The sequence below is a fragment of the Arachis ipaensis genome, chromosome B8 (genome assembly GCF_059453495.1).
Source record: "Arachis ipaensis isolate K30076 ecotype BB chromosome B8, ASM5945349v1, whole genome shotgun sequence".
NCBI lineage: Eukaryota > Viridiplantae > Streptophyta > Magnoliopsida > Fabales > Fabaceae > Arachis > Arachis ipaensis.
In genome coordinates, this window is record NC_142443.1 from 108,334,283 (window position 1) to 108,357,503 (window position 23,221).

Consider the following 23,221-nt stretch of genomic DNA (forward strand, 5'->3'; position numbering starts at 1 on the left):
ATAGAGTACGGGTTGGTCGGGTAGGGTTGAAGCTCAACCCGCACCCTACCCGACCCGTACGAGAACCCTATCCGTATCCCACCCTACCCGCTGCGGATCGGATTAGCAACCCTACCCGAACGGGTGGGATCGGGTTGGGTACCCGCGAGTAGGGTACATATTACCACCCCTAGTTGTGGGCTAAAATTGCTGCTATTAATTAGTTATTAGATGATCATAGCTCATATATAAGAATGCCATTTGCATCACGATGAGTATGAGTTCGAGAATGTGATGACTTTGATATTAAAAGGAAAAGGAAAATGCATTTGATATATATAGTAGGTGAAATAATCTTACATTTTATGTTAAGTTACATTTAAGTTAGTTGTTATTGATGTAAGTATGATAACTTAGCTAATATGACACATTGCTAAAAAATTGAAGTTTATGAATACCATCCTATGTGTGTGTGTGCAGGTAGGGTTTTGGAAGAGGAGACTCAATGGTACTACTAAGCCGAAAAGGCACAAAATAGGTCACTGCCAATGGTTACTGGAATCCAATAACCTGAGGTCGATTTACGATCGTCCATATCCAAGACCCAGTCTGAGTCACAAAAGGCTAAGATCCTTAGTTCCTTGCGCTTGTTGATCTAAAGCGCCATATCTTATGGTGCCGCCAAGATAGCGTAGTCTGCGCTTCACAGCCTTCCAGTGCACATCAGTGTGTGAGTGCATATATTGCGAGATTTTATTTACGGCATAGGCAATGTCCGGCCTTGTAAGTGTTGCATATTGAAGCCCTCCAACGACTGAGCGATAAAGTGATGGATTCTCAAATGCATTTCCATCAGTGGCGGATAATCGGGGACTGCTAAGTATCGGTGTTGGTGTGGGTTTGGCATCAACCATGCTTGCTCGCTTCAACAGGTCTCTAATATACTTTGCTTGCTTGAGGATCATAGTGCCAGAGGGTTGTTTCTCCACCTCAATACCAAGGAAGAAGCTCATTTCTCCCAAATCTTTGAGCGTGAAACCTCATTCAACTGTGCAATAAGAGTGTTCATATCACTTGGATTGTTTCCTGTCAGTAGTATGTCATCAACATATGCCAAGAGGTATATCGTGGACGATGAGCAGTGCCTGACAAATAAACACGAATCCACAACAGTGCTTTGAAAACCAAAGAACTGAAGTGTGCTACTTAACTTGAGATACCATTCACGCGGAGCCTGTTTCAGCATGTAGAGGGCTTTAGTTAGATGGAACACCATCCCAGTTCCAACTTTGTATCCTTCAGGCTGCTCCATGTGCACTACCTCATGAAGGTCGCCGTTAAGAAACGTGTTGTTGAAATTAAATTGGCGCACACACTACCCATGAGCTACTGCAATTGTGAGCACTACGCGAACTGTCACAGGCTTCGCCACTGGACTGAAGACCTGATCATAGTCCAGACCTTCACATTGGTGGAACCCTTTCGCAACCAAGCGTGCCTTGTACTTCTGCACCGTTCCATCGGGTTGTCTCTTAATTCGGAATACCCAGGGACAACTAATAGGTGCTGTATTGGTTGAGAAGGGAACCAGAGTCCAAGTCTTGTGTCTCATCAACGCATCTAACTCTTCATCCATGGCAGCCTTCCAGTGAGGTGATTGTAGAGCCTGAGCCACAGTTTGGGGCTTAGTTTGCGTGAGATCTGGTACCATTTCTTGCTTAACAAAGACATAGAGTTTTGGCTTGAAGATCCCATTTCTACTCCGAGTGATCATGGGATGCAGCTTTTGTGGTTGTTCAGCTAGTCCAGCATTGCTTGTGGAAAACACAGAAGACCAAGGTGACAGATTGATATTCTCAGATAATACACAAGTATCATTATTAGCTATGATGGTATGTAAACTTGCATTATGATCTGGGTTAGGGGGTAAGGGTGAGACTGTTGCGGTTGGTGGGGCTTCTAATGACACTGGCTAGGTTCTGGACTCTTGTGATGACTGATGCACAAGGGTGTTGGATCTGGGTTCATGCTTAGAATTAGGATGTACTAAGCTGGATGTGCTGATATGGGGAGGTTGGTGGAGTTTTGGTGGTGGTAGTGCAGGGAACAAAAGACGTAGGACAGAACATTGTGGTGGTTATGAGGTGTGTTTTTGGGTGAAAAATAGATCTTGATAAGGGAAGTTAGTTTCATCAAACAGCACATGCCTTGACATGTAAGTCTTTCCTGAAGGAGCCAAGCACTTGTAGCCTTTGTGGTGCGGAGAGTAGCCGAGAAAAAGATATTTCTGAGTCTTGAAGTCGAACTTCTGAGATTGGTAGTGTCTTAATTGTGGGAAGCAGGCACAACTAAAGGTCTTGAGAAAGGGGTAGTTAGGTGGTTTGTGGTATAGCAATTCATATGGTGATTTGCGGTTGGTTTCGGGTGAAGGTAACAAGTTAATGATGAGGGTTGCAGTAAGGAAGGCTTCATCCCAAAACTTAAGTGGTAGAGCGGCTTGAGATAGCAGAGTCAGACCCATTTTGGTCACGTGGCGACATTTACGCTCAGCTCTACCGTTCAGCTGATGCGTGTATGGGCAGCTCAATCTATGAGCAATGCCATGCTGAATAAGATATTGTGTAAACTTCTTTGAGGTGTATTCTTTTTCATTGTCCATTTGCAACATCTTTATCTTGCAGTTTAGTCTATTTTCCATCAGTAGTATGTATTGAACAAAGGCTTGTAATGCTTGGGCTTTATTGTGTAGGAGATAGATAATAGTGAATCTTGTGGCTGCATCCAAGAACACAATGTAGTATCTAAAGCCTGAAGCACTTGTAACAGGTGCAGGACCCCAGATATCTGAGTATATCAGTTCTATTGGAGTGCTATAGGTGGTGTTAGAGGGTGTAAAGGGTAAATTATGGTGTTTTCCTTGGCAGCAAGCAGTACACAGAGGCGGGACAGAATTTTTCTCATGTATATTGAATTTTTCACTGTCAACATTACACAAATGTATAACATGCTTTACAATTTTGCTTGCTGGATGTCCCAGCCGTCTATGCCACACATCAAAAACAGAAGTTCTACTAGCTGGTGGTTGTTGTACTAGCTAGCACTACACACTTTTCATTTTCTGCATTTACACTACGTAAACTGAGCTCATTGCTAATTAATGATGCTTCAGCTGCATTATTTTATTCACACTTATTGGACCAATTGTGTTTTCAGCACTTTCAACAAAAGGAATAGTATCGCTTGAGCTGTGAGCTGCCTAACTGCACTTTGAATCTGCAACCATAGACCTGGTGGAAGAGTTTATTGCTGCATTGCTTGTATGAGAGACAGGTTTTGATACACTCCAGGATTGTGCACTCCTGGCCAATACTCCAATATTGTCAAGCGGATACAATCCCCCTCTAAGAGACCCTATGAGCAGTGTTTCCTTGGTCCCTTGAAATTTTACAAAGCTGTCGAAGGGATGAAGTTCAAAAAAGACATGGTTATCGAGGAAAAACTTAACTACACTTATAAGGTTTTTAGTGATTGAGGGTACTAGCAGCAGGTTTTGTAGTTTAAAGAGAGTTGAAGGGCTGGATTGAGAAAATAATGCAGTTTTACCAACACAATTAATAATCATACCTTGTCCATTACCTGCAAATACCTGATCTGTACCTTGATATTCTGAGCCTTACAACCAGATTGTTTCCATCAAACGTCAAGTGATGAGATACGCCTGTGTTCAAGTACCAAGCTCGATCCGTGAAAGGTGTAGTTGGAGGTGTTGCTGCGAGAAGTGCACTTGCTGGACTTGCTTGTGGTGCTACTTGTTGCTGCTGTCCTTGTGGATGATGAAATGTAGTTGAAGGTGGAGGTGGCGCATGAGAGTTTGAGTGTGGATTAGGGAAGATCTGGTTGAACCTGTGGTAACAGTCCTAGGCTGTGTGACCAAGGCGTCCACACACCTGGCATTGCGGTCTGTGGCCATATGCACTAGATCTTCCACCTCTGAAGCCTCTTCCACTAAATCTTCCTCGCGTGATGGAATGACAAGGTTCTTGATTTCTGTCTTGATGGAATGCTTGTTATTGCTGTATATAAGCTTGCTTGTGATCTTCTGATTTCGTGTTGCTTCCCTGCATCATATGAACTTGAATCGTGCCTAGCTCAACCTTCTTGAACCTCTCAATCAGCTCCTCTTGTCCAACTAGCAATGCTTCAACCTCGCTTTCAGTGTTCGAATATGCTTTTGATGAAAGCATTATGATGAACGCATTATAATCCTCATTCAAGCCTTGAGTGACCGACTCGACAAATTCTTCACTTGTCAATGGTGCTCCTAACGCAGAGATCGAGTTCGTCAACTTCTTGATTCTGGACATGTAATCTGCAATTGAATTTTGGAGTTTAATACCTTTGATTTGAGTTTTCAACTGCTTCACTTTGGATTTTTTCCTCTTAGCAAAATAATCTTCTAATTTGTACAAGATCTCATGCGCGTATTCACAGTCAACAATTTGATTTGTAAAGCTTGGATTGATCGATGCAAAAAACCAGGAAATGAGGAACTGATCCTCTTGCTCCCATGCTTCGAACTCTTCAGTTTCATTGTCAGCAATTCGATCCTCTTCTGATGCATACTTCACAGGAATCTTTTTCACATTTAGGTGATCTTTCAGGCCATTAAATTTTATGAACGCCAATACTTGTCTTCTTCATGGTGTATAGATGTCTTCATCCAACTTGAACGAGACTATGTTGATTGTTGCACTAACAGGTGCTTTGAATCTAGAGAATGATGCGGAAGGTATGGAATTGTTGAGAGCTTCCATGGATATAAACCTAGTGCTCTGATATCATGAAAGGTATCAAAACCTAAGCTCTGTGATGAACGTGAGCTGAACTCAGCTCTGGAGAGACGAAGGAGTAGAAAGCAGAAAATAGAGAGAAAAGTAAGGAATGAAATCCGTAATTCTCATTCTTAGTAATTAAGATATGAATGCAAGTACAAGTATTTTTATGGTAATAGTAGTAGTACTTATCACGTGTTATATCGGAAAATATCTGTAATAAACTTTAGCCATCTGTAACAAACTTCAGCAGCTTAACAACCTTTCATGACACGCCACACATCTCTCTAACTAACTACAGTTGAGCAGCTTAGCTTGCCTTCACTTTTTTTTTCTGATAACTCCTATCAAACCAAAAGAAAATCATAACCAAAAACAGGAAGCACCACAATTTCATTAACACATATATAACACATATTTTATAACACATATTTTATTAAAAAAATATATAATAAAAAAAATAAAAATTAAATCCACAATTTTTTTTATATAATGATTTACAATAAATAAATAATTATTAAATTAATTAACTAATTTAATAATTTAAAGTATTAATTTTTTATTTTTTATATTATTAATATGTTTTATATTTATTTTAAAAAAAATTTGATAATTCTGCAAGTAAGATAGGGTAGAATAAAGTAGGGTAGGGTTTAAAACTTTAAGGTGCGGATAGTGTTAAAGTTGAGAGATTTTCAACTCGTAAGTAGAATAGGATAGAATTTTAATAAAATTTTTAACTCTATCCATTGCTACCCCTATATATTGTGATTGTGTGAATGATAATGAAGTGTTTGTGCATGATAATAGTGATGCTTGGATAAATGAATGCGTGTGAATAATAATGAAGTATCTGTGTATGATAATACTAATACTTGGGTAAAAGCAAAAATATGTGATGGAGACAAAAAGAAAAGGCTAATTCTACGGTGCCTATGAGTTGGTGTCTAAATTTTACTTAATTTATCTTTTGTAGTAAATTTTAATTTTTTAAAAATTATTTATTAATATATTTTTTAAATTAAATATTATTTTTTAATCTTTTTTAGTAAATAGACAATATCTTTTAGACAACATAGCATTCACCAAAAGAAAAAGGGTAACAGAAAAAAAGGGATGAATTGGGTTCTTTTAAAAAAAATGTTGCCCTCTCTTATGTTGAAAGATCACTTCTTTTTATAGGTATAATTTACAGTAATAATGCATATGTAACGTGGGAATTTTCAATGCAGTTGTTTGATCATTGATGTATTGATTTTACAATTATTTTTTTTAATTAACTTTTTTTTTAAAGGTGATAGATTATATTTTATTAATTAATAAAAAATAAAATATAAAAATATCTAAAATAGAATAACATAGTGAAAAGTAGAGATCTCTTAAAAAGTATATTAATAATATACATTCAATGGTGTATAGTCAAATTAAGAAGAATGTGAGACCTGTAAAAATATTAACAAGTTAATTATATAATTAAAATTAAGATGATTTAAACCGTCCAATCTAGGTTAAAAATTTAAATTTCATAATTTAAAAATTTACAGATAAAATTTGAGCTAAGAAAATTATTTAGAGCGCGAAAATATAATTATTTAGGGAAAAATGCGTACCGGCGTTATAATTAACTGTACACGCTTAGGTCTATTCGGTATTATGTATGAGAGAAACAAAAATATAGAAATAACCAGAAAAATATTTAGAATACAAATCGGAACACTTATCCTTAAAATTTTTGTCCTAGATAGGGCCAATTGACAAAAGGATAAAAATACCCCTCACTTAAAAGAGTCACAAACATGACTCCATTCTTCATTTTCATTCATTCACCCAAAGTGAGAGAGAGAGCTCGAGATTGAGAGAAGAGAAAAGAGAAACACCAAAAATTTACTATTCACCACCCACTTCAAATCCACTTTTCTGATAAATCGGAGTTTTGATCGACGACTCGTTTGCGGCTACATGTTGCTTTCATCTTTTTCTGTATTTTTATACCACTTTTGAGGTGAGTAATCATGAGAATCCTACCCTATTTCTCTATTTCTTGTTAATTTTTTATTTTTGGGTCTGTGGGTATTGAAATTGGTGATTTTGATGTTTTAGGAGAAGTTCAAGATCAATTTTCAGCGAAATGTTGACCCATGATCATGTAGAGTAAGGTAAGACAACTCTTTCCCTCTACTTTTCCTAATTTGTGTGAAAATCTAGTATGAACCATGTAAAATTTGGATATTATTTTATTGAATAGAATAGCTTGACTGCTTGGCTTAGTTGGTGTTGATTAAAGCTTGGATTAATTGAGGCTTGGATTGGTCAGAGAGGAAGGTTCAAGAGGTTGGAATAAGACTCCAGTTTCTGCAGTTATAGCATTACCATTTCTAAAGTACTTACCTCTTCAAATTTTGGATAATAATGAAGTAGGTTGTGTTACCACTCGCAAAAACTGTTTACCTAAGAGTGTCGAATTCTGAATTCTAAGGTCTTTAAATCCAAGACCTCATTCTCTTCTTGGATGAGTCATAGTATTTCAGCTAATCCAAACCATCTGTCTTTCAGATCTTTTTTCCCCACCAGGACTGAGAGAATAGAGAGTAGATTTTCGAAATTAAACCATCAGGCAATTTAAAGCAAGATAATGTATAGATAGGAATATCTTCACCCACAACCTTAAGCAATATCTGTCTACCTCTTGAAGATAAGAGAATGCGTTTCCATCCTTGGATTCTCTTTTACACCTTCTCTTTGATCATACTAAACGAAGCATTTTTTATCTAGAGATCATAGAAGGCAAGCCCATATATTTGTCTTGAGCTCCAATGTGATTAATATTCAGAGAGTTATCCAATTGTATACGAGTAGTAGAAGGAGTGTTGTGGCTAAAAAATATAGTAGATTTATTAAGATTCACCCTTTGACTACTGATGCTTTCATAAGTCAAGAAATGCAGAATGTTTGAACATGTCTCAAGGTTAACCTTACAGAATAAGATGGAATCATCATAAAAAAGGAGGTGATTGACCTTGGGGCATCGCCAGTGAACTTGAATACCTTGAATTAGTCTGCTTTGTTCTACCTTGTGTCACAAGAAGGATAGACATTCTGCACAGAAAATAAAAAGTTAGGGAGATAAAGGGTCTCCTTGTCAGATACCTCTATTTGGTTTAAAGAAACCATAGGGTTGCCCTTCCATAATGACAGAATAAAAAATTGTTATCACTAATTTCTGAATCCACATAATCCACTGGGAGTCAAAACCAAACTTATCCAAAATGAACCAAAAAAAGTGCTTTTCTACCTTATCATATGCCTTATTCATGCGCAATTTTAGTGCCATTTCAGTTGCGAGCCCTTGTTTTTTGTTCTTCAAGTAATGCATGCACTCATGAGTAATTAGGATATTGTTAGAAATTAATCTACCTTTAATAAAAGCGCTCTGCGTAGGGCTAATTAGTTTGTTCACCTTCCCCTAAAGTCGATATACAAGGGCTTTAGAGATAATCTTATAAAAGATTGAGGATAGTCTTATTGGTCTGGCCTAAATCATATTTTTAGCATCTAGAATCTTGAGGATAAGACAAATCTGAGCGTGCTTAAAACTCTTCAAAATTCTGGCTCCTGAGAAGAAGCTCTTAATTTCTCACAAACACCACTAAGGATGTTCTAAAAGGTTTAAAAAAAATTGCTGTCATACCATCATTTCTTAGAGCATTTAATGAATGCTAAATATAGCTCGTTTCACTTCCCCTAGTCACTGGTCTTTAAAGCCTATGGTTCATCGATGCTGTAACCTTAGGTTCAGAGTCAGTGAACAAAGCTTCAGGGTTCTCATGACAAGAGGAGGATAAGATGTCTTTAAAATATGATTCTGCCACGGAAGCAATTCCAGCATTAGAAGTAGCCACTTCGCCATTACCGTCATATAGGTAGCGTTTGTTTTGAGGTACTGAGACAGAGACTGAGAGACTAAGACTCAGTATCATGTTTGTTAGTTTAGAGACTGGTACTAAAATTTTTATCTCTGTCTCCAAAATTTCAGTATTTCAGTACCTCCAAAAAGTAGGGACATAGAGGACTAAAATTTTTAGAGATAGAGACTGAAACTTTAATAACATTTTATACCTAAAATACCCTCATTTCAATTAATTAATTCCAATTTTACCATTTGTACAAATTAAATTAGAGTTTCATTCTTGTTTCAATTTCTGTCTCCCATTTTGCACCAAACAGAATACTGAGATTTATTTCAATCCTTATCTCTTAGTCTCTGTCTCTTAGTCTCAGTCTTTCCGTCTCTGTCTCTGCACCAAACGCTACCATAGTTACCAAATTCGGTTCCTCTGGATACAATTTCTGAATTTCTAATGGAAGAAACCCGTGTACTGATCACTAGATTTGAGCCATTTGATTCTAGATTTATCTTTCCAATAAAATTTCTCATTTTGCAGCGATTTCTCAAGTTTGTCTTCTAATTCTAAAATGATTTCACCCCATGTATTCCTGCTAAACAGAGTGCATCTAAACTCTGGAGAATTCTTATTTTATGTTATGATTTCGTTCACATCGACAATTCTTTGTAGATGAAGAGATGTCAAAGGGGCTTCTTACTTCCCAAACAGATCTTCCTACATCATTTGGACTTTAATGAATCAATCTCCACTCTTGAATTAGATCTGTTTTCTCACTGCCACTTGACAATCTTATGCAGACATTACTTTATTTTTTGAGATAGAATATATATGGTTGATCCTTCAATTTGTTCATATCAAACCTCTCTAACAATCTGTCTCATTTCTTCATTGGAACACCATTTTTCTATTTGAACTGTCATTTAGATCTCTCAATTCTTGCGTTGGAGTCTAGAAAATTTAAAATTTGAAATTTGAACACCATTTTGAACCAAAATTTGAACCATTTTTTTTAAATTTGAAACTTTTGTGGCGTGCCACATGCCAATTAACAAGGGCGTGTCATTTCTATACGCCTTTGAAGTCTCATCCATTGCTAAAAGTTGGCGTGCAACACACCAAGGAGTGGGCGTGCCACACGCCCAAGAAGGAGGCTCCTAGGGACTTGGTGAAGTTGGCGTGCAACACCCCAAGGTTGGGTGTGCCACACGCCCAATATGGTTACTTCTATGGACTTGAAAAGATTGGCGTACAATACACCAGTGAGTTGGCGTGCCACATGCCCAAGGCCCAAGAACCCACAAGCATCAAGTTATCACCCAAGCCCACATTGCATTGTTGAAGAATTGAATCACTAAAATTTGGATCTGAATCACAATGTGAGTTAAAGATTAGTTGCGAAAGATTTGATTTGATTTTGTTTTACTAAAGTTTGAATTTGAATTTTAGGTTTTGTTTTAGGTTCAGTATAAAAGGCTCCTAAAAAAATTTGACGGGGATATTTTTGGCCGTTTTTTCATACTTTGTTGGTGATTTTGAAGCTCAGCATAAATCACTAATCTCCTTGGTTAAGGTTAGGAGTTCTGCTGATTCTAATGGATTAATGTTATAACTTTTCTACTTTTGATTAATGCATTGATATTTTCTCAAGTAAGAATTTTTCGTTCTTCATCACAAAGGTTTGAATCTATTGGGAAATAGTTCTAATTATCATACTAGAAAACTTAGTTTTTGGAATTAAACTTGAAATTCCTTCTCACAATTCTTTAAGTTTTGAAACTAGATTTGACAAGTGACATCGAATCAACTAGGGTTAACTCTTGTGAATTGTGTGGTTTCTAAATCAGTGAACATACTTCACCTCTTTTCATAATCAATTAATCAAGAAATTGGTGGTTTATTAAGTTAAGAAAAATTGAATTACCAAGGAATTATAATTTGATTACCAATGATTTGCCATAGATACATCTTGCATGATTAAAGTAGAGAGTAAAAAGCATTCTTTCTGAAGTTCAACATCTCTGAAACCTTAACTCTTTTAATCATATTGCTCTCTCAACCATTTACTGTTTGTCTTAAAATTCACTATTTTTATGCTAAGAAATTCTAAAACCCTAAATTCTTATTGTCTGACTAGATTAATCAATTGACCAATGCTTGTTTAGTCCATTAATCCTTGTGGAAATGATAACCCACTCCATGGTATTACTTGATACGACTCGGTGCACTTGCCGATAGTAGTTTGCGAAAATCTGCATCATAACTCCTATGTCACATTGGAGAGCTATACTTTATATTAATTTTTTTAACATCAAAAATTCTGATAATGATTCTTTAGATGCTAATGAGTCAAATAATGATTTTTAATAATTTTTAGTGTTGGAGATAAGTGTGTATGTCCAACAAAATACTATTGTGAATTATTATTATTATTATTTCTTTTTATAAGAATAAACTTTTATAATTTATGATAGTGTCCTTAATTAAAATTAGAAACGAATAATTACGATAGGGATCGTAATAATGAGATATACGTTCTTTTTTAGTACTTTTAATTTAAATTGTTCTTAATCGTAGAATCACTAAAAATGGGACATTAGTGATTCGGATAGATTAATATATATATAATAGTCTTTATTGGATGAAGATTAATAGATCTCATTTATTAAATTATATATATAAATGGTATATATAGAGATATAACCATTGAACTGACTCACTCTAAGAATTCCTAATGGTTATAGTTACCGTATATTTGTCAATAGGATATTCTTATGATGAACATAATATTAGAATTTTCCTTTGACCTGCGACTATCATAGTAATTGACAATGTATTTGTTATACTTTGATTCCGAACACCTAACACCCTACGGTGTTAGTTGAATGGACATTGGGTATGATTTAAATACTTGTAGAATTAATGATTAGTCAAAATGGAATCCATCAACTATGGTAATGAGTTTGAGCTCTACGATTATAATGAATGGAATAAACAATGCCTTGGCCAAGGGGTTTGAATGAATTAAGAAATGAGTTTTTTAAGTCATTCATAATTCATTATAATAATGGTAACAAGTTAGAGTTTGACAATTAAACCGTACTCTAAAAGTTAGCCAAGAGCTGAAAAGATGGAAGGAGTTGTATTTTTTGTTCATCTTGGGTTCTTAGTAAAAATATTATTACTTCATACTATCGGGTCGTCAAGGAGCGTTGCTAGACGCCAACCTTGATTAGTAAATTTAGTATGACTAATTTACTACCCGCTTAGTATTGAACCTATGGGGTCACACACTAACGAGTGTTCTAATCCTTGGTAAATAATTATTTAATTATTATTTTGATTAGATCAAATAAATAATTATATTAATTCAAATGGAATATTATTATATTCTTTGCTAGCACCATGAATATAATAATATGATAATTGAGAATATTAAATAATTAATTATTTATTCTATGATGAGTTTTAAATATGGATAAGATCCCAACTGATTCTGTTTCAAATTAAATTGTAATTTGATTCACAAATCAGTCACCAATCTCATACTATATATATGTGTATATGATAAAAGAAAGAACACACAAGTTTTTTCTTTGACCTCCACTATTCCAATTCTTAGTGAAGAATTGCTGGTGCAAGGAGTTGCAAGAAATTTCTCAGTTAAATCCATTGGTCAAGGAGTTGACAACAAGGATCAGTCTCGGTGTGGATACACATAGTACCTTCGTACTATCGAAGGAGAAAGTTTTCATTCACTAGGGTACTCAGGTATTGGCATCTAACCCATCTTATTTCAATAAAGTTTTAAGCACAAAATAGATCAATAGGATTACTTTATTACTTCCGCTGCGTGTTATGAACACTTGTAATCCTACAGTGGTATCAGAGCCATGACCCTTTTGTGTTTAAAATTTTATTGCAAAAATTTACAGAATTAATAGGATTAATTTAAATTTTGTTATTATAGTGAATGTGATTCCTGATAATGGCATGGGATGCTATTATTAAAATTATAAATTTATATGGGATTATATGTATGTTAGGAACATACTGTTATTATTATTTTTTATTTATTTATGAAATAAAACTGAAAGGAAAAAAAAAAGATAAATAAATTTTATATTTTGTTTACGAGGAGTTACCTGACAACCAGGAGATTCGTACTCAATGATAAAATTTATATATATGTATTTGATACATGGAATGAATTAATTTTTACTTGAACCTAGACAATCTAGGGGTATAAAATATAATTCAATTAAATAATAACCTGACAACCAGGTAATTATTTGGGATTAAAATTGTATGTGATACATTTAATCATCTGTTTAAAAATGTATGAGTAATGACTTGACAACCAAGATACTCATTCATAATTTTAAATATTTTTTAACACTTAATTTAAGAAATAAAGATTTCTTAATTTTCTATAATAATAATTATTGTAGAAAGTGTTATTTGTATGTGTGAATACGTACTTATATTTATTTTTTCCTTTTAGATTCATGAATAATATGTCTACTCTATCACTGCGTGGCATACTTGAAAATAACAAATTGGCTGGAGCCAATTATGATGATTGGTATCGCAATTTGAGAATTGTTCTCATGCATGAAAGGCTAATTGATATAATCGATAAGCCTGCTGTAACGGCCCCAGTTCCTAAAGAGGATGGAAGTATTGATAATGAAGCAACCAAGGCTTATGAGAAGTACTTGGAAAATTGTCTTACTGCCAAATGCATCATTCTGGCATCCATGGGTTCTGATCTTCAAAGGCAACATCAGGATATGGATCCACCAACTATTGTTGAACATCTTAAGAAGATGTATGGTGCACAAAGTAAGACGGCCCGATATCAATTGTCCAAAACTTTGTTTAGATCTACACTTGATGTGGACTCTCCTGTTGGACCCCATGTTCTTAAGATGATTGATCTTATTGAACAACTTGAGAAGTTGGGATGCAAATTGGGCAAAGAACTTTCACAAGATTTGATCTTGCAATCTCTTCCAGAAACCTTATCACAATTCATTGTTAGCTTTAATATGATTAAAATAAGCTGTGATCTTCATGAAATGCTCAACATGCTAATTGATTATGAGAATCAAATTGCATCTGAGAAAAAGAAAGGAGTTGCTATGGTAGTTGACAACTCTTCTAAGAAGAAAGGAAAGTGGAAAGCAAGAGGAAATGGAAAGAATAATTTTAAAAGAGAACCCATGGCACCTAAAGGTGGTGTGACCAAACCCAAGGGCAAACAAGAAAAGGCTGACAAAAATGATGCTGAATGCTTTTATTGTAAAGGCAAAGGTCATTGGAAAAGAAATTGCAAGGAGTACCTTGCTTCTTTGAAAACCAAAGAGGAAGGTAAGACACGCTTGAAAACAGTTTTCATGATTTCTTTAGCTACTATTAATTCTTCTATATGGGTATTAGATACCGGAAGTGCTCATAATATTTGCAATTCGTTGCAGGGACTACGAGTAAGTAGATGGCTGAAGAAGGGAGAAACTTACCTTCAAGTCGAGAATAGAGCAAATGTTGCTGCTGTAGCTATAGGATCTATTTCTTTAGCAATGCCTACGGGCAAGACATTAATATTGGAAAATTGTCATTATGTTCCTAATTTTGTTGCAAATGTTATTTCTGTTTCTATGTTGGACAAACGTGGTTTTTATTTTAATATTAAAAATGGCATTTGTTCTACTTATTATGGTGATGACTTATACGTAAATGGCTATCTCCAATATGGCATTTATATTCTTCCCGATTTAAATGGTAATTCTGTCATGCATGTTTCTACTCTCAAAAGAGAGAGGAATAATCAAGTAAATGAATCATATCTTTGGCATTGTAGACTTGGTCATATAGGGGAAAAAAGGATTTCTAAGTTACATAAAGAAGGTTACCTTAACAAATATGATTATGAATCATATGTAACTTGTGAATCCTGTCTCAAAGTAAAAATGACCAAAACTCCATTTATGGGACATGGAGAAAGGGCTACAGAATTATTGGGACTAATACATACAGATGTTTGTGGACCAATGAAAATTCAAGCCAAAGGAGGATATTCCTATTTTATCACTTTCACTGATGATATGTCTAGATATGGCTTTGTGTATCTTATGAAACACAAATCTGAGTCATTTGAAATGTTCAAAATTTTTCGCAGTGAAGTTGAAAATCAAACAGGTAAAAGCATTAAAGTGCTTAGATCTGATAGAGGAAGAGAATATCTAAATGATAATTTTCTTGAGTACTTAAAGAAAAATGGGATTCCTTCTCAATGGACACCTCCTGGTACTCCACAACACAATGGTGTTTCAGAGAGGAGGAATCGAACTTTATTAGATATGGTTCGATCCATGATGGGTTTTACTGATCTTCCATTGAATTTATGGGGCTATGCTTTAGAAACAGCAGCATATCTGCTAAATAAAGTACCCACTAAAGCAGTTTCTTCAACACCATATGAAATATGGAAAGGACGAAAACCAAATCTTAAGCACATTAGAGTTTGGGGATGTCCAGCATATGTTAAGAAATTGCAAAGTAATAAACTTGATGCTAGGTCCGATAAATGTAGATTTATTGGTTACCCTAAAGAAACAATGGGTTATTATTTCTATCACCCTTCTGATCACAAAGTGTTTGTGGCAAGAGGTGGAACCTTTTTAGAAAAGAAATTTCTTTCCGAAGGAAGACAAGGTGAAGAAATAGAACTTGATGAATTTCAAGAAACCAATAAAATAGTACAAGCTCAAGAACATGAAATTCAAGTTGAGCAACCAACTTTGGATGTACTCAAACTAACACCAAATTTATCATCTTCAAGAGTTGAGGATAACGAACCAATAGTAGTTCAAAGAGAGATTAATGAACCAATCCTTGAACTACCTTTGGTACAAGAACTACCTCTTCGACGGTCCACAAGAGAACATCGTCCACCACTAAGGCTAAACCTAATGGTGCAAGATGATGTAGAAAATGAGATCGATTATGATGATAATGATCCTAAGACTTATGAAGAGGCAATGCAAAGTTCTGAAAGTCTAAAATGGCAGAGTGCCATGGAATCCAAAATAGAGTCTATGAGGATCAACAATGTTTGGACTTTGGTTGAACCCTCAAAAGACATAAAACCTATTGGTTGTAAATGGGTTTACAAGAAAAAGATTGGAGCAGATGGTAAGGTAGAGACCTATAAAGCCCGTCTAGTTGCCAAGGGATACCGTCAAAAGGAGGGAATAGATTATGAAGAAACATTTTCTCCTGTGGCAATGCTCAAATCTATTCGGATTCTACTTGCTATAGCAGCTTACTATGATTATGAAATATGGCAAATGGATGTGAAAACAGCTTTTCTCAATGGAGAACTCAAAGAGGAAGTGTACATGACACAACCTGAAGGTTTCACACTTCAGTCTGATCATAGTAAAATTTGTAAGCTGCAACGCGCCATTTATGGGCTAAAGCAAGCTTCTAGAAGTTGGAACATTTGCTTTAATAAGACAATCAAAAAGTTCGATTTTATCCGGTGTGAAGAGGATCCTTACATATACAAAAAATTTAGTGGGAGTACAGTCATTTTCTTAGTACTCTATGTTGATGACATATTACTAATAGGAAATGATGTACCAGCATTGCAAAATACCAAAACTTGGCTATCTCAACAATTCTCCATAAAAGATTTGGGAGAAGCAGCCTATATTCTAGGAATAAAGATCTATAGAGATAGATCTAAAAGGTTGCTCGGACTCTCACAATCTATGTACATTAATACCATATTGAAAATGTATAACATGGAAAACTCCAAAAAGGGCTATTTACCAATAGGCACTGGAATTACTCTCAGTAGAAAGGATTGTCCTAAAACTTCTGAAGAGAGAGTACGCATGAGTAGAATACCATATGCTAGTGCAGTGGGAGCTATCATGTATACCATGACATGTACACGTCCTGATGTCGCATATGCGCTAGGAGTAGCCAGTCGATATCAGGCAAATCCAGGTGAGGAACATTGGAAGGTGGTTAAATCCATTCTTAAATATTTAAGAAGAACCAAAGACCAATTCCTCATCTATGGAGATTCTGAACTTATACCAAAAGGGTTCACTGACGCAAGTTTTGCCTCAGACAAAGATGATAGCAAATCTACTTCAGGTTATATTTTCACCTTAAACGGTGGTGCAGTGAGTTGGAAAAGTTCCAAACAAGCTACTGTAGCTGATTCAACAACTGAAGCTGAGTACATAGCAGCAAGTGAGGCAGCTAAAGAAGCTGTGTGGATGAAGAAGTTCATAAACGAGCTTGATGTGGTGCCTTCAATTAAAGAACCACTTCCATTACTGTGTGACAATAATGGAGCCATTGCACAAGCAAAAGAGCCAAGATCACATCAAAAATCTAAGCATATCTTGAGAAGGTATCATTTGATAAGAGAGATCGTTGAACGTGGAGACGTTGAAATTCAAAAGGTTGCTGGGAAGGATAATGCAGCAGACCCATTCACTAAGGCACTTGGATCAAAAGAGTTTGATAAGCACATGTGGGAATTGGGATTGAAATATATGACTGATTGGCTCTAGTGTAAGTTGGAGATTTTGTTGGAAATACATGTATGCCCTAGATCCAATCTGTCATTGGCTCTAGTGCAAGTGGGAGATTGTTGGAGATAAATGTGTATGTCCAACAAAATACTATTGTGAATTATTATTATTATTATTTCTTTTTATAAGAATAAACTTTTATAATTTATGATAGTGTCCTTAATTAAAATTAGAAACGAATAATTACGATAGGGATCGTAATAATGAGATATACGTTCTTTTTTAGTACTTTTAATTTAAATTGTTCTTAATCGTAGAATCACTAAAAATGGGACATTAGTGATTCGGATAGATTAATATATATATAATAGTCTTCATTGGATGAAGATTAATAGATCTCATTTATTAAATTATATATATAAATGGTATATATAGAGATATAACCATTGAACTGACTCACTCTAAGAATTCCTAATGGTTATAGTTACCGTATATTTGTCAATAGGATATTCTTATGATGAACATAATATTAGAATTTTCCTTTGACCTGCGACTATCATAATAATTGACAATGTATTTGTTATACTTTGATTCCGGACACCTAACACCCTACGGTGTTAGTTGAATAGACATTGGGTATGATTTAAATACTTGTAGAATTAATGATTAGTCAAAATGGAATCCATCAACTATGGTAATGAGTTTGAGCTCTACGATTATAATGAATGGAATAAACAATGCCTTGGCCAAGGGGTTTGAATGAATTAAGAAATGAGTTTCTTAAGTCATTCATAATTCATTATAATAATGGTAACAAGTTAGAGTTTGACAATTAAACCGTACTCTAAAAGTTAGCCAAGAGCTGAAAAGATGGAAGGAGTTGTATTTTTTGTTCATCTTGGGTTCTTAGTAAAAATATTATTACTTCATACTATCGGGTCGTCAAGGAGCGTTGCTAGACGCCAACCTTGATTAGTAAATTTAGTATGACTAATTTACTACCCGCTTAGTATTGAACCTATGGGGTCACACACTAACGAGTGTTCTAATCCTTGGTAAATAATCATTTAATTATTATTTTGATTAGATCAAATAAATAATTCTATTAATTCAAATGGAATATTATTATATTCTTTGCTAGCACCATGAATATAATAATATGATAATTGAGAATATTAAATAATTAATTATTTATTCTATGATGAGTTTTAAATATGGATAAGATCCCAACTGATTTTGTTTCAAATTAAATTGTAATTTGATTCACAAATCAGTCACCAATCTCATACTATATATATGTGTATATGATAAAAGAAAGAACACACAAGTTTTTTCTTTGACCTCCACATACACAAATATTCCAATTCTTAGTGAAGAATTGCTGGTGCAAGGAGTTGCAAGAAATTTCTCAGTTAAATCCATTGGTCAAGGAGTTGACAACAAGGATCAGTCTCAGTGTGGATACACATAGTACCTTCGTACTTTCGAAGGAGAAAGTTTTCATTCACTAGGGTACTCAGGTATTGGTATCTAACCCATCTTATTTCAATAAAGTTTTAAGCACAAAATAGATCAATAGGATTACTTTATTACTTCCGCTGCGTGTTATGAACACTTGTAATCCTACATTTAGAAATCGTTATTGTTCCGTTTTAAATTTGTAAGTTTATGAAAATGTAGATTTTCTGAAATTTGAACTAAAATACAAAAGTTACTATTCTTATTTGTTTTAATTTTTTATATTTTATTTGAATCCAAATAGAAGTATTTTCTTATTGACATTTATGTTTTAAAGTTAATACAGAATAAATAAACAATTAACTATATATATGTCAGTAAGTTGTATAAGTAATAGTCGAATCGATTTGATTCGATTTACTATATATATGTTGCAGAAGTAGATTTGATTTACTACTATTCTAGCTAAATCGAATTCAATTAATTCGATATTGAATTCGATTTACATAGAGTTAGTGTAAAAATCGAGTCAATTAGCTTTAATTTACATAAAATATGTGCAAAAATTGGACATGTATGTAATTTTTTTTGTTTTAGGATATTGCTGTAATATTAAAGTGTATTTGAATTATTTTTGTGAATTATCCTAATTTCATAAGATAGGAAAGTTTAAAAATTATAATAAAAATATAATGCGGGTTAAAATTTGTAAAAAAAAAATTGTACTGTTTGTAATTATTTTTAAGGTTTAATTATTCTACTAGTCCCTATAGTTTCGTAAAATTTTTAATTAGGTTCTTATACTTTTTTTCTTTTAATTGAGTCCTTGCACTAATTTTTTTAATTGGGTCTCTACACTTTTTTTTTTATTTAGGTCCTTATACCCATTCTTTTTTTTAGTTGGGTCCCTATAAAATTAAGCCAATTACTACTATGAGGGACTTAATTGAAAAAAAAATTTGGTGCAGGGACCCAATTAAAAAGAAAAAAAGTATAGGGACCTAATTAAAAATTTCACGAAACTATAGGGACCAACAGAATAATTAAAACTATTTTCAATAAGGTTACTTAAAAAGCGTGAATGTTACAATACTTCTATAATGTTTGAAATTTTGAAACTCCTTTATATTATTAATATTATAATATACATTGGTACAGTATTTTAGAATGTTACATTAAAGGAGCTTTTAATGTATATTGATAAAATCATTAAACAATTAATGCATTATTCTTGTAAAACTACAAACATATTAATTATAACCTTTAAAATATATTTTCAATAAAATGACAATTATGATTATTATTGAGATTTTTTTAATGACTTACTATTAAGAATTTAACATGTTCTATTGATATATAAATTATTAAAATTATTAAATTCGTTTATAAATTCTAATTAATTAATAATTTTAAATTTTATTTATTTTAATTATTTATTTGATATTATAATTTATCTCATAAAACTTGTTTTATATGCTATTTTTTTCATCTATAGCATCATAATTTAAAAAATTAACTATATTATAACATACCATTTAATTAGGATATAATAAATATATATTAGGAACATAATTAATATTTTTTAAAGTATTATTTTACATTAATTTGTTAAAAGATAATTAAAAAATATATTGAAAATAAATTTAGATGCATTGAGGTATTGAATAATTTTTTTTAAGATTTTATTGGAGATGTTTATTTTAGGTTATTAGTTGAATTTAATTTTAGATTTTTATAGTTAAAACTAATTTAAAAATAATTTTAAGTAAGTAGTCACAAATTAAAGACTAGAATAGTGTTACATTATCGTCAAATTCGTAACTAGAGTTGTTGCTTTTAATGTTTAATTCATAAAGTTAACGTGTAATCGGATTGGTTTGGGTTGAGTTTAAAAGAAATTGAGAACTGAACTGATTAAATTTGATCGCCTTGAAATAGATCGGGTATATATGTTTTTATGACTAAACCCGGACCGATAATATCAGTTTGCATTGATTTGAATACCGAAGAATTAGAATTAGATTTCTAAAAACAAGAAAAAAAAAGAAAAAATTAATTAATCTAATTTTATTCATATAAAAATTAATTATAAAATTTTAATTAATTTAAAATTATAAATAAATATAATTAAATTTAATTTGATAAAAATAAACGTAATCGTATTATTATACTTATATGATTAATTATGTTTATCGGTTTTAAAAAATTAACTATTTAAAATCGTTAATTTTAAATTAAAAAAATGTATTCGTCTATATTTAATAAACGTTCTTGTATTATTTTGTTTTAAAAGGAGACTGCAGCCACTATAATCTTTTAAGTGTCTCAACAAAAATTTCAGAGCATAATCGGAGAATAATTCTAAATAATTAAAAGTGATATCGAATTCAAGTAAAAAAAATATATAGATAATTATAAGCTAGCATAAATTGTGGCTTAATTTTAATTTTTCATCATTAAAGAAAAATGGGAGATAATTGAATAACAAGTTTTATTTATGTGAAATAATAGAATAACAAGCTTTAAAAAATATATTTTAGTGTTGTTTGATGTGTTTATTTATAGTCTAATTTTTAGAGCTTTATCCAAAGATATTTTGGTTATTAAACCGACCTATAATTTTATCATTGTCAACTGATTTAGCAACTCACTGTTTCATAACCTAATATTTTTTTTTTCGATTGCTAAATCGGCAGCTAACTTAATTATTAACAACTAACTGGTTAATGATCGATTAGCAAACAAAAGTTTTTATCCTAACTTTTATGTTGGTTGCTCAGTCAATCTCCAAAGTTGCCATTAATAACTTATTTAGTTACTAAAACTTTTCTAATCATCCCTGTTGAGTTTGAAAAACTTATACGATGATCAAACATTAGGAAATTATTAAAATTATTATTAAGTATTTTTATTTAATAATTTTCAATAGGTTGTTTGATGATTTTTGTTCAAGTGTGCAGAAAGCAACTTAGTTTTCAATAAAGGGCTAAAGTTGATAAACCACTATTTTATGGTCTATTTTATATTGAATTGAATGGATTCTGTCAATTATTCTCCCACTTATTCATGTAAATTGCATGCTTTTAAGTTTCCTTCCTAATTTTGTGCTATGATTGAAAATATGATTCTTTAGCCTTAAAATTGCTAATTTGTAATCTTCTCTTATTATCATTCGATGCCGTGATATGTGTTAAGTGTTTTCAGGTTTTATAAGGCAAGAATAGCTTAAAGGATAGAAGGGAAGTATGCCAAAGTGGAAGGAACACAAGAAATTGAGGATTTGAGAAGCTGGAGCCGACGCGCACGCATGGACTACGCGCACGCGTGACTGGTGCAGCAGACAAATGACGTGCACGCGTAGATGACGCGTACGCGTGGCCAATTCAATATCCATCGACGCGTACACGTGGCTGACGTTTACGCGTGACAAGCGTCACGTGCCTCAGTTACGAGAAAACGGTGGGGCGATTTCTAGGCTGCTTTTGACCCAGTTCCAAGCCCGAAAATGAGGACAAGAGGCTACAGAGTGAAGCTGGAAGAATCATAGAATTCACTTTTCATTATTCACATTAGTTAAGTTTTAGATGTAGGTTTCTAGAGAGAGAGGCTCTCTCCTCTCTCTAGGTTTTAGGGTTTTTAGTCTTATTTCTTCTTAACTTCAGAATTTTATCTTGCTTTAATTTAGTTCTCTTCTATTTTTTATTGTTCTAGTACCTTAGTTATCTTCTCTTGTTGATTCCTTTATTTTTCCAATTTAGTTTGTGAACTCTTTTTGTTAGATTCAATTTCCTTTTAATGCAATTTGAGGTATTTCATGTTTATTGTTTCTTTCTTTAATTGTAGTTATTGATTCCTTGCATTTGTTAGTCTTATATTTTACATTCTCTTATTAATTTTCTATACTTTTATTTTGTGTCTTCCAAGTGTTTGATAAAATGTTTGGTTGGATTTTATAATAGATTTTTATGTTCTTGACTTGGATTGATTAATTAGAGACCCTTGAGTTATCAAAAACTCTTTTGTTGATTGGTGATTGAAAGTTTCTAGTTGACTTGAGTCTCACTAAATCTAGTCTTTGATTAGAACTTGTGAACTTAAGTCGATTTTGCTCGCTTGACTTTCCTTCATTTTTTAGAGGATTACTAAGTGAAGGCAATTTATATTTACCATCACAATTGACGACGATAATGAGGATAGGATTTCTAATTCTCTTTTCTTGCTAAGATCTTTCTTAATTATTAGTTTATTTTTCTCGCAATTTATATTTTTTTGTTTCTTATTTCAAAACCCCAAAAAGAAGTACATAATAACCAATAATAAACATACTTTCCTATAATTCCTTGAGAGACGACCCGAAGTTTGAATACTTCGGTTTATTTTTACTGGGGTTTGTACTTGTGATAACCTAATTAAACGTTGATTTAGGTTTAATTGTCAGTTTAGATCTAAACTTGCAACAAAGTTATTTTGAGAAATTGTTTATCGATATATT

General features: G+C 33.2%; 2 long non-coding RNA genes and 1 pseudogene across 2 annotated transcripts; 2 read left to right on the forward strand and 1 right to left on the reverse strand.

Moving 5' to 3' along the window:
* Nucleotides 1-433: 433 nt before the first annotated feature.
* On the forward strand, nucleotides 434-4,035 carry LOC148549186 (uncharacterized). The gene is made up of 2 exons (XR_015896947.1): nucleotides 434-2,940; nucleotides 3,193-4,035. It is a non-coding gene; the product is annotated as an uncharacterized LOC148549186 (long non-coding RNA).
* LOC110265983 (uncharacterized) lies at nucleotides 2,922-5,074 on the reverse strand. Its single transcript, XR_002352734.2, has 2 exons — nucleotides 3,604-5,074; nucleotides 2,922-3,431 (listed from the first exon to the last, which is right to left on the reverse strand). It is a non-coding gene; the product is annotated as an uncharacterized LOC110265983 (long non-coding RNA).
* An 11,543-nt stretch (nucleotides 5,075-16,617) lies between these two features.
* LOC148549187 (secreted RxLR effector protein 161 pseudogene) lies at nucleotides 16,618-17,143 on the forward strand (annotated as a pseudogene).
* The last annotated feature ends 6,078 nt before the right edge of the window (nucleotides 17,144-23,221 follow it).